Source organism: Eublepharis macularius, chromosome 1 (assembly GCF_028583425.1).
Source record: "Eublepharis macularius isolate TG4126 chromosome 1, MPM_Emac_v1.0, whole genome shotgun sequence".
NCBI lineage: Eukaryota > Metazoa > Chordata > Lepidosauria > Squamata > Eublepharidae > Eublepharis > Eublepharis macularius.
This window is the reverse complement of record NC_072790.1, coordinates 225553691-225567207: the sequence shown is the minus strand read 5'-3', so window position 1 is coordinate 225567207 and position 13517 is coordinate 225553691.

Here is a 13517-nt window from a genome sequence, read left to right as displayed (position 1 = left end):
TGATTTTGAATAAAACTTTTTTCATGCTTACTTCCATATAATAGCATTTATAGAGCTTTTGCAAGCGTTCAAGATTATTCCTTACAAGAACCCTGTAAGGTAGGCCAGTATTACCATATTTGAACCAGGGATTTCATGATGGAATACTACCTTCTTAGCTTCTTGAACAAACACCTAACTTCTGCATTTTGTAATTCTTATATTTATTTAAACTGAATCAATTATGTTATTACATTGGTTAAAGAACTGTTTAGTTGATTGATCAACTAAAATTCTTTAATTAGCTTACAGACTCCTAATAATATAAATAAATATTTTGCAATTATATCGTTGTTTCACAAGGCATTTAACAAACTCATTCTTCAGTATTATTTCAAAAGCTCCAGTCACACCCATGAAACTGGTTTCTTTCAAGTCAGCAGTAGGGGGAATAAATATGCTGGCTTCTGCATTCACAACAGTAGTCTGAGCAAAACAGGGGAATTACCCCTATACAGAACAAGCCTGGTAGAGTCCCTGCCTAAAGAAAAGTATACACATATATCATAATGCTCCTCCAGCACATATTTTTCAAGCTGAAAATGTGTCTCTCCAGTTTACTAAACTCAATAAATGTTGGTTCATGCCCTCCGTGGATGTTTTAATAAAACTGGCAACGTTTTTAGGCTTTGGGAAAGCCAGTTAGGTGTAGTGGTTAAGAGCAGTGGGACTCTAATCTGGAGAACCAGGTTTGATTCTCTCTACTCCTCTGCTTGAAGCCGGCTGGGTGACCTTGGGTCAATCACAGCTCTCTCAGAGGTCTCTCAGTCCCACCCACCTCACAGGGTGATTGTCATGAGGATAATAATAACACACTTTGTAAACTGGTCTGGGTGGGCATTGTTGTCCTGAAGGGCAGTATATAAACTGAATGTTGTTGTAGTAGTAGTAGTAATTTCCCATTCTCAAGATTTCAAAAATTATGTTGCAGCAACAGAGGGGTGCGTAGGCAGCCTCATCGTTTGTCCAGAAGCACAAGGGCTACCTTAGCTAGAGTAGCAACTGACATAGTGTCAAAATCTATATGCTGCTTTGAAGCTAACTGTGGGTCTACAGATGTGATGTTGGGGGAACCCCAAAATACCCTGTACATTCTTGAAATAAACTCTCATTTGAGGACCCAAAACAAGAGGGCCCTCAGTCTAACTTCAGTTTAACTCCAGGGTTTGGCTGAAGCTTATTGATTTATCCCAAATGAATGCCTGCCCCTTCACCGGGTATTAAAGTTCTTCAACTGAGGTAACAGGTCAGAGTCCAAACCTTGTTCAGTCAGGCAACATAGGACCTGCCTGTGTTCTCCATGTAATGGGCCCATCCACAAGTAATGAGGATGTAGTTGGAAAGTGTTATATTTCATTAATGAGACACTTATAGCGGAGCCAGCAACTCTAGAGTGACAGCTTGTGAGAAAGCTAGATGGTCTGTATGGCCCCTTCCAACTCTATGATTCTATGATTCTAAGGCAGGAAATTTGGGGGGATTTTTTTAAAAGTGTGGCATGTTTTAAGGACAGTTGCAAAAAGTACCTGCCAATCAAAATAATCTCAGAAAATTCAAGCAAGCAAGACAAGGACAAACTAATAATTACTTTTTACTACCACAGGGGGTTTGGGAAGATTTCGTACACATTTAAGTCATTTATAGAGCCAGTTTGGTGTAGTGGTTAAGAGTGTAAGACTCTAATCTGGAGAGCCAGGTTTGATTCCCCACTCCTCCACTTGAAGCCAGCTGGGTGACCTTGAGTCAGTCACAGCTTCTAGCTCTCTCAGCCCCACCCACCTCACACAGGGTGTTTTGTTGTGGGGATAATAATGGCATACTTTGTAAACCACTCTGAGTGGGTGTTAAGTCAACCTGAAGGGCGGTATATAAATCGAATGTTATTATTAATGTTATTATTATTATAGTCTGAGACTCAAGGCAGATTACACCATTCCAATCAATATGATCAACAGCAAGGTGTTCAGTGAGAAATATAATACTGTATGAGCTGCAGAAATTGCAGATAATAGGGAAGGCTGGATTAGATTTAGATGGAGTGAAAATTGGTGGAAGGAACATAACAATTTGAGATATGCAGATGACAACACATTACTGGCAGAAAATACTGAAGACTTGAAAAAGCTATGATGAAGGTTAAAGAAGAAAGTGCCAAAGCAAGATGACAGGCGCGGACAGGCGTCACTTCTGGAAGTGATGTCTCGGCGCCAGTTGGGAGCACGTGCTCCTGAGATGCCTGCCAGTGGTGGGCAACCTCCGAGGGCGTGCCCCCTCCCACTGATCACTGGGCAATTGGCAGACGAGGGGGCAAATCCCCAGGAGTTTGCCTGCCACGGACGGGCACCTGGGAACCCTACTTGGGCCGCTAGATCTGAGAATTGGCCCTGGTGGGACTTCCTTCTGAGTGATGACCCTGAGGGCAAACTAGACATTGTGTCATTTATGGGTATAAGCCATGGATGGTGGTTCCATTTTAGAGCTAAGCTCAGACATTTAAAAATAATGCAAGGGCCTGATCACCAGGCGCACAGCACTCTAGGACCAGGTATTCTTGTCTCCCTGCCACTGCCATTTTGAAACAGCCATTTTGGCACTTGAGACAGGGCAGGGGGCAGATTGCCTGGTGCTGCCATGCTAGAAGCCTCATCAGGATGGGGCCCTCATGGCATTTTTAAATTGCTGAATTCTAGGGTTGCCAACTCCGGGATTAATTCCATAGAGCCCACCCTTCAAAGCAGCCATTTTCTTCAGAGATGCCAGCCCCCCCTAGTGGTGTTGGGGAATCCTCCACCCCACCTTTCACCCCCAGCCCCACTCATCTGACCAACAGGGGGAAAGGAGGAGGGAGACAGGTCAGGAGACACTGGAGCATGTGGCAAAATTGTGCACATGCAAGCTCCAGAGACTCCAATGATGTGGTTCTGGTGGACAAATGGAACCTAGCGAAAATGCTGTTTGGGGCCAATTATGTGTGTTGAGATCTTGTAGCCTCTGGTTTTTAACCGGAATTGATGTCCTCAGGGCATCTGAAGCACCATACCTAACTTGCAACCCCCCCATTCCGTGCTTCTGAGGTAAGGTGGGGGGGGCTGGCAACCCTAACGGGAACTGATCTCCAATTTTAATTCCAGGAGATTTTCATGCCTCACAAGGAAGTCAGCAACTCTACTGTGTTCAGCTCAGGGCCCATCGAGTCAATGGAGGCAGATCCAGCAATCGCCTCAAGCGCAGGGGGGGCACGGGGAATGCACGCTGCAGAGCAACTCTGAGCAGGAGGGCTGGGAGGACACACGCATGGCCAAGCATTCTCCCTTGTTTCCTGCCTGTTGCCTCACAAACTGGAAATGAGCAGAAGAAAAGTGATACGTTTATTTTGGGGGACTGGAGGTGGGGATGGAATGACAGAAGAAAGCAAAGGGGAAGGGAAAGGAGAAAGCGGGAAGGACCTAGAGAAACAGCTGTGCCTCAGGGTGTGTGCTTTGAATGAGCTGCTGAAGATTCAAATCCTTCTTCCAGGCACAAGCCTGCTGGACGCGAGGGCACCCAAAGACCATTCCGGGGTGGGCTGCTGCGGCTCTCTCCCAGGATGCCCTCGTATCAGGGGTGGGGAGGGGGGGGCTTGTGCCTGGAAGAAGGATTTGCGTCTTCAGCAGCTCATTCAAAGCGCACACCCTGAAGTGCAGCTGTTTCTCTAGGTCCTTCCCGCTTTCTCCTTTCCCTTCCCCTTTGCTTTCTTCTGTCATTATTCCGTCCCATCCCTCCAAGAAAACTTGCGCGATCCTCGTCTCGTTTGGTCCAGCTCTAAGTTGCCCTGTGCTGCTGCTGTCACCGCTAGCACACAGCTGTGGGCCAGGCATGGCAGGTGGTCAGGGCGGTGCGGGGCAACTGAGTAGTCTGGGTGTGCATGCGCATGTGCACGCATGCGCATGCGCATGGGGGCTGCAACAGCTCTGAAGCTGCCCCCTGGCCTCAGGCGCCAGAAACTCTGGCACCGGCCCTGATTCCACTCTAAAATAGCATTGGCATCCTGTGAATGCCATAAAACCTGCTTTAGGGAGAACCTGATTCAAATGTCACCTGAATGGCAGTCTTACTAGGTGGCCTTCAACAAAGCTGTTCTTTCCAAGCCTCCCTCTTGAAATACGGGAATACATTATTTTGGCCTTCCTTACAAGATTATTGTAAAGATTATCTGCCCTGTTTCCGTTCTGCCCTCCATATGAAGAGCTCAAGCCACTGTACGAAGGTTTTCCTCCTATTTATGATCACAACAATCCTGTGAGGAAGGTTGGACCAAGTGATGGCAACTTGTCCTCAAAGGTCACCCTTTGGGGCATTAGGGAGCAGGTTATAAGACACAAATAGAACTGGGGATAGAATTTGAATCTGGGTCTCCCGGGCCAAATCCAGCACTTCATTTTTCAAGGATGATTGATAATGTACGTCAAGCTGCTTGCGCTGGATCATCTTCTCGCATCGGATGCCTTTATGCCTCAACAGCATCCCATAATAAGGAATACTGGAATGGAAAAAAACAGGTTAGAAGAATGTGAACTGGAATTCTCGCAAGCAACTCAGAGCTGGCAGCTTTTGCTAGAATCCAGCCTCCTTCCCAACTTCAGTTTCAGCCTGGCTTGAATGCTGGTGTCCTTCCAAAACAGCATTCTGACCACTGAACCGTACTCTGGCACTCTTGGCCACCAGAGGCCTTGATTCTGACTTGGTCAATAAGTCATTGCTGGACACTTTCTGATGAGCACATTCTGATGAGCAACCAAATTCCACAGCAGTGCAAAGGGTGCCTCTTCAATCCTCCCCCCACCCCCACCCCTCCATCCACTCAACTTGAGGTCAGTAAATGAGTTGGCACTTTTGGACAGGAGCAAGAGCCACAATTGGCCGGGAAGCCGCAGGTCCTTCAAGACCTGAAAAAAAGAATCCAAGGAGGCCAATCAAGGCCTTGCTCCCAAAGCACCACTTCAGATTTCAGAAAGGGGAAGGAAGGCCGGTGGGATTTCAATAAGGAGGGTAAGGAGAGATTCTTAACAAAGTTGAAGGTTCAATTCCAAGGAGGCTTCTGCATCTTAATAATATTACCATTTTATCGCACCTGTTCAAAGCACCTTGAATATATTTTCCTGAGGTAATCCTTACAACATCCCAGCAAGATGAGTCAGGCTCAGTTTTATTATCCATATAATAATGTGGTGGTACTGGATAGGGGCATGGCTTGTCTCCTAGTAAGTGCGTGGTAGACCCAGCATTTGGACGAGGAACTTTCCTGAGTAGGGCTACCAACTCTGTGCTGGAAAATTCCCGGAGATTTGGGTATGACACCTGGGAAGGGCAGGGTTTGTGGACAGGAAGGAGTTTGGCAGGGTATCATACCACAGATTCCACCTTCCAAAGCAGCCATTTCTCCAGGGGACTGATCTTGGTGAAGCAGGCCGCAGCCTAAAGAGAGTGGAAAATTACCAGAGGGAGCCAGTTTGAGGCTCATACATGTATCAAAGTTATGTAGCATGATGTTAGTTTACCAATGACAAGTCTGTAACTATGGCATGTGATTTAGTTATGTATTCTGCCTGACAAGAATGTATTTAGGCAAGTTACTGTCTGTGTTAGGGGGCTCAGTTTGTTTTGAGTGGCAGAAGTCAAGCTGACCCTTAGCCGGCTAATAAAGCACGCTTTCCTTCCTGAATCCTTGTGGGTCTCATTCCTGCACGACTCTTGAAGCTGCTACATCGGTAGTCTGGAGGGCCCCAGGCCCTACCTGGAGGCTGGCTATCCTGTACCTGATCCATAGTTCGATATCGCAGCCACTGTGCTACCCAAGCTGCCCAAGAGCCTTTTGGATGGAAACGTTAACGTACTCATCACTTCGCTGAGAGGGGAATCATTCCAGGGGCAGCACTGGAGTAGAGTTGGCAACCCCCAGGTGGTGGCTGGAGATCTCCCAGAATTACAACTGATCTCCAGGCAACAGAGCTCAGTTCCCCTGAGCCCGCTGATGCGGGGAGGGCGGAATATAAATGTAATAAATTAAATTAAATTAAAATGGCTGCTCGGAAGGTGGACTCTATGGCATTATACCCAGCTAAGGTCCTTCCCTTTCCCAAACCCTGCCCTCTCCAGGCCCACTCCCCCAAATTGCCCTACCCAGAGTTGGCAACCCTAACTTGAGGAGAAAGCCCTGAATCCTTTAAATCATTCAAGTACAGCACAGATGGACCCAAGTATTGTCCTACAAGGAAGCAGATTCACTGCCACACATCACATGGTGGGGGGGGGGAGTTCCTGTTCTTTAATGTGCTTTAGCCAACTCACTGCAGTCTTCCCCTAAATCTTTCTACTTTTTCCAAAACTCAGAATTCCCCTCCCCAAATCCCTTTAATGCATCCACCCACTTGGGGCTTTAGCAGCCCTTCGCAACTAGATTTTCCTGTATGGCCAAGACCGAATCCACTTGCAAAGAACTGTTGCCTTACAACAATAACGCAGTATCCAACACCGCATAGATGCAGCCTCACTCCCCCTCCTCTTCCAAGCTGTGATGGATATTTGGACAGGAACATCAGGGAACCATCTTCTGCCAATCTGTGCCCATCGATGAACATTCACAGCCTTTTGTCCAAGGCCCTGCTCCCCAGCAGGTGTGCCATTTCTCACCCAGCCCATTCACAGTAATCAGACCTCCAACCCACAAGGCTGCTATTGTATTCCTGTAGCACCATTAACAAGGTGAGTTTTATGTATTGTCGAAGGCTTTCACGGCCGGAGAACGATGGTTGTTGTGGGTTTTCCGGAAAACCCACAACAACCAAGGTGAGTTTTCTTTGTTTCTCCGGCAAATGGGTTTGTGCTTTGGATGCTTAGTAGCACATCAGCCCATTAGATAGCCTGTGACAACAGTGTGGACTGGAACCCCAAGGAATTGGCCAGAAATATATGGGCTGCCATGTGGTCTCAAACATGGGAGCGTTAAGTGGCTCCCTCGTGCTTACCATAAATGAGAGCCAGTGGGCTGTAGTGGAGAGAATGTTGGACTAGGATCTGAGTGACCCAAGCTTCAAATCTCAGCTCTGCCATGGAAGCTCAGTGGGTAACCTTGTTATGCGCTTTCAGCCTAATCTACCTCCCAGGGTTGTTGTGAGGATAAAGGGGAGGAGAAGAGAACGATGTAAGCTACTTTGGGTCCCCACTGAGGAGAAAGGTGAGATGTAAATGAAATGAAATAAATAAATGGTATTCCTGTCCCCAATCCAGACTAGAAGCTGTATCCCCTGCCCCTCCCACTTATTCCCTAAGGAATCTAGTCCCCTCCCAAAGACACCCTTCCCCAGAACAAAGCCATCTATGGGACATATAGAGCCATCCATGGAATCCAGTTGTACCTAGTAAATTCTGTGCCCTTGACAGGCTAGGAATGTAGCATCTCAGAAAATTCTTTTCCCATATTGTCCTTCTGTAGATACACCTATAGACCTTTGCTGCTGCCGCCCCTTAGTTACGGTCCTTACACAGACCCACCAGCAAGGACTTGGAGGAAAAGGTGTTTTCAGAACAAACCATTTCCCCCCAAATCAAGTGAACATTCCAAGGGAAGAATGTTGATCTTGGTTTTATGCCTCTGTCCTGCTCCTCTCTTACACATATGCAGCTTCTTCAGCAAAAAGGACTTCAAAGGAAGGCTCTGGTTCGAATCTTACCTTCAGACTTAGAAAGGTGTAACTGCTGAGGATTGCACAGTGCACGGCAGAGGCAAGATTCAATCTGGGGTCATAACAGCTCACATTTGTAGCCACTTCTGTTGTATCCCTGTGCTACTGAACTCGAATTTAGTACTTTTGCTATATTTCCAAAAGAAGAGGAGGAGAATATGGCAAACATAGATTCAAAAGTACAGGAAATGTCTCTTGACGAACGGTTTTCTCAGTGTCCAAAGATAACCCATGTATAGAATAATTAAGGCAGCCTTCTGAGTGGAACAAATATTACATATATTTTTGAAACGGTGATCATCAAGATGTTATTAGCAATCCCCGAGTGCCTCCTAGTGGCTAAAGATGTTATTTCATCTGAAATTTTCCAAAGCAGGAATTATCCTTATCCACTCCGAAAACACAAGCACACCTGTATCCTTCTTGAAAATGCAAGACCTTTGCCTCTTGCCACAAACAAATGCTGGGCTTATTTAAAAGTTCATACAACTAATTATCCAAAAACTAAACTGGTGTAATAAAATTGTTCTTAATAAAAGGCTTTTGCTTTGGGCCAATGCGGCTGCCCGCAATCGCTGGCTTGAATCTGCCTAAAATTTCCTTAGATGTAAGGAGGAGAGCAATTTTTTTCCCAATTCTCCCCTTCTGCAGCAGCCCCAACCCCACTCCCTTCTTGCTCATGGAGGATGGGGGACCCCCCCCCCCCAGGAATAGTTTGGTGGGAGAGGTCTCCTATGGGAGGGGGAAATCAGTAACAATAGCCCAAGTTTGCACATGCAGAAATTTTAGGCAGGATCCAAGCCTCTGTTGATTTTGGAAACAATTATCACATGGATTTTTCTTCCATTCAAGAGAGTGGTTATGGCTCAGCTGTCAAGCACAAGCAGAAAATCCCAAGTTTAATCCTCAGTATCTCCAATTAATTTGATCGGGCATAAGGGGATGTGAATGACTGCTGCCTGAGAGCAAGAGAGTTAGCCTGATAGACCAAGGGTCTGGCTTCATGTGTTCAATGTGGTCCTTTGACCTTCATGACTCTACTCAGGTACTCTCATTCTTAGCCCAGCCTCTATCTACTCACCAAACTGGTCATTATTTTTATGGAATATAGTGCAAGTGACTTTTAAAAGAGGAATAACTGGAAAGGGAGGCCTTTTGGACCTCACAGCTTCTAGGAGGGGGGTATAATTTGAACACATAAAGTTGCCTTTTACTGAGACAGCTGATTGGTCCACCCAACTCCATATTCTCTACTCTGAGCAGTTGTTGCTCTCCAGGATCTCAAATAGAGAAAGGCCTTTCCCGTCACTGGTTGCCTGAGATCTTTCAATGGAGATCAGGGTTTGAACCTGGGACCTTCCACATACAAAGCTGGTGTTCTGCTGCTGGGCTGCAGCATCTTCTGTGTTTATTGTGGGGTAATGTGACAGCTTTTAAGGTTGTAGCAGCCAAACAGTTTGTCCTTACAAATTGGTATTGCAAAACCCAGCATGTTTCTCATGGCACAACCTTTCATGAGCTAGTGTGATCAGGGTGTATGTCTGACAAAGCAGTCCACTCTCAGAGGAGCTTATTTGAAATTTATTCAATATATTTGTATGCTGCCTCTCAAGAGTTCAGCCCAAGGAGATTAAAAATCATAGCCATTTAGAAATCCAACATAATAACAATCCACAAAAGCATTGTTGTAAAATAAACAACAACAAAAAACCTCTACCAACAGAATGGTAAAATTATCCCCTTTTAGCAGTTAAAGCAATCAGGATTCCACAGAAGTATAAAACAATCTTAGAAGCTGGTCATAACGACCAGCTCCAATGACCTCAGGCAGGAGTGAGCTTGTAAAATACTAAGATGGAATAAACTCAAACTGAAAGCATCAAGGGGGGAGGCCGTTCCAGAAGTGGGGCACCACCACGGAAAAAGCCCTGCCTCTTGCCACTCCTGTTATCACATGGGCACGGAGAACAGAGCTTGAGAAGAAGACCCTAACTGGCAAAGTGAGACAATGCAGTCCTTCAGGTACCCCAGTCCCAAGCTGACCCCAATGCCAGCACTTTGAATGCTGTCCAGAAGTAAATAATATTCTGTCTTTTTGTGGACATATATCAAGGCCATCTACAACAAAATTCCATGTGAAACAGCAACATTAATAAAAAAAAAGTCACCTAGAATAAGAAAGTGGTTGCAACAGGCAAATTGCATACTACATCATAACAAAGAACACAACTATATACCCACTGTAAAGAAAGTTAGTAACCTATCATATACCTATCAGATACTAATAATAACTGCGCTTATATACCGCTCTTCTAGACAGATTAGTGCCTCACCCAGAGCACGGTAAAATGGCCACAACTGTAATTTTTACTTCTGACTTTAACCTCTTTTACTCCGAAACATATTTTAAGACCACTGGAGAACAGGTTCAAGGAATTTATTAATGATGGAGAAAAACTTGAGAATATCTTTTGAGATATCATATCAAAAAAGAGAATGTGATGGCATGAAATTGAACTATCTGTTCCTTAGCTATGAAAGTAACAGCAGTGGCAAACGGATTCATTCACCACCCATTAAAAATAGGATGGGGAAGAACCTTCTATGCCACCCTGAGGTACTTAGGGAAGGGCAGGAGAAAAATGTACTACCTAGATACTTGGATAGCTCTAAAAGAGCATTATTTGTGAGGGAATAAATATAACAACCCTGTTTAAAGAGGGTGTATATCTAAATATAAATATGTGGCGGAGGACATTTTGGCTCCAGTGCCACCATTTCTAGGGAACTGGTTGGCCACTATGGGGAACCAGGATACTGGGCTAAAAGGACCACAGGTGTGTTCCAACAGGGAGCTCTTACGTTCTTACACAAATAGCGAATAACCTGCAGGATCGGTTTTGCCAGGGCAGTATATCACAATCACAAATTTACAGTTGCAACATCCAGTATTCAAATGGGAGGCTGATAGTAGGAATGAAGTACCAGTGAATGACAATTGCTTATGATCAGTAACAATTGTGAAATGACATCCAAACACGTACAAGCGGAAACGTAAACAATCCCACAGGGCAGGCCATGTTGTAATGATAGGATTAATTTAAACCCTCTCTTGTAATGATACAACTAAAGTTCTCTCTTCAGATTAAGGACATCTCTCTATGTACATTTTGACTAAAGCTTCCAAAATTCGATATAATCGTTCTTGCTCCTATAAAAAAAAGTTTGGGTTTTATTCATTCTTTCCCTGAACTTCACTATCTACAAGGTTTTCCAAATTCTTGACAACTACTCTTGCTCATCTAGTTCTTCCATTTGTTGCCAATGTGTATATGGGTCAGTGTTTGAAATTAGCTCTTTATGCTAGTCCATCCTTAGATCATGAGTCAATGTGGCTATCAGGCTTTAACCGGATGGTAAAAATAGCTGATAGCAAGGGGCCTGCTCATGTCATTCTATCTCGGTTTTAGTTGTCAAAGAGAGATGAGGATTACCTGTGCAAACCTCCCATCGTGGCCCCATTGTTAAAAAAATCCAGCCATCATAGAAAGCTGAGATTCAGCAACCTTTCTCGTACGTTTGAATCCTGTCCTTCCTCTCTGAGTAGCTCAGGGCAGCATACCTGGTTCTCCCTGCCCCACTGTATCCTTACAACAAACCTGTGCGGTAGGTTATAGTGAGAGAGTGGGGGGCAGGCCCAAGTTCATCCAGCAAGTTTCATGGCAGAGGAAGGATTTGAACACAAGTTTCCCAGACCTTACCCCACCACTAGCAACTACACTCCACTGGCCTTCAAAGCTAGAGGCTATCACTGTGTCCTATGGCAGTGAATTCCATAAGTTCCTCAATTGTTGTATATACATCGTTTTCTCTGATCTTGTTCCACTGCCCGTCAACTTCATTGACTACCCCTAAATGTTAATATTTTAGGAAAGAGAGAGAAAAGTTCTCTCTGACCTCTCTCTCTCTCTCTCTCTCTCTCTCTCTCTCTCTCTCTCTCTCTCTCTCTGAGCAGAACCACAAGTGACAAAAGGCACAGATTGAACACTTGTCAGCTTCCCTCAAGTTTTGATGGGAAATGTAGGCATCCTTGTCTTGCAGCTTGGCTCTCTGTCTGCTGTCCAATGGACTTTTCAACTGTCACTTGTCCAACATTCTGCCAAGCTGCCTACATTTCCCATCAAAACTTGAGGGAAGCTGACAAGTGTCCAATCTGTGCCTTTTGTCACTTGTGGTTCTGCTCTCTTTCTCTCACTCACTCTCTCTCACACACACAAGGACCATCTTTTCTTCCTAAACTAAAAAGCCCAGCTATCTTTTTCCATTTCTCACAGGGAAGGGGCTCCTGCCCTCTTGATTGCTTGGGTTGTCTTTTTCTGCACCTTTCCCAGATCTGCTACATCCTTCCAGAGATGAGGTGACCAGAACTGTAGACATTATTCAATTTGCAGCCACATTGGACATCATTCACTCAGTTCTTCCCTCCAATGCTGTTTCCAAAGCCATCTCATAATGAGTTCAAGAAGCCATAGATGTAGATCCATGCAATTGCTGCTGTTCAGCATGGGCAGTGGCATGTCCTTCTTTGCACTCCTGACAGTTTGGTGTAGTGATTAAGAGTGGCAGGACTGTAATCTGGAGAATCGGACTTGATTCCCCACTCCTCTGCTTGAAGCCAGCTGGGTGACCTTGGGTAACCCTCACAGGATGATTGTGGTTGTGGGAATAATTATAACACACTTTGTAAACCACTCTGAGTGGGCATTAAGTTGTACTGAAGAAAGGTATATAAGCAGAAGGTTATTATTGTTTTAAGGTTATTAATCTTTTCACCTAGTAACCAAGTTTTCGTTACAGCTTCCTTTAACATTTTATTAACAACTGACAGTCACTACTACAAACTTGCTTCTTTGAGGGATCAGGATCATTATGCCTCATAATGTGGTAAAGATCATGCTTTGAGAAAATGTCTGGCTCTTGTCCGCAGAAGTAGTGTGCTATGTCCAATACTCCTGTCATCATCTGGTGGTGCTGGATCAGACAGCAATGTCCCTACAAATGATTACGATTTGCCTTCACATACCTGGCTGGAATTCCATGTCCTCCTGTCCACCATACTCTTTTCTTTTCATTGATTATGCAGCTAGCTTCCTAGTTCTTAAGCTGATCACTATGGATGTACCTTTGAAACGTAACTAATCAAAATCTGTGATGAACATGACCTGTTCATTAACCTCAGAAGTGTCACTAATGAAATTTCCTCCGATTTTGGACTAGGCCAATCTGACCATTTTCCTTGTAATGTTCTGATGTCTGGGATTACATTGTTCTCAGTTTCCCTGCTCAGTATTTAAGTTTCCAATTCCTCAAGATGGTGAGAAGCAGGAGCAAGAGGAGAAAAGGATTCCTCAGATATGTGCCTGATATGCACACTATCCAACCAAAACACTTATCCTATTTTCATGCCACGTTGTATTATTCCTGAACTGAATTTTTGTGCACAGTGTTTCTCCAAATCCCATTGCTGGCTAACTGGCTTGAGAAAAGTTCTCATTCTACATAAGCACTCCATTCCTGAGCCAGTCTGGCCATTGGGCACTAGCCTGACTAGTGGCCATTGGGCACTAGTCAAAACGGGCAAAGACCATTGCAGCTGCTGACAGTGAATGGCATGGAGTAGCTATTTGCTTCCATGAGCCTTTTTGTCAGCAGATTCCCAGCACAAACAGAGGCTAGTTTTGAGTGTACAGGATTCCA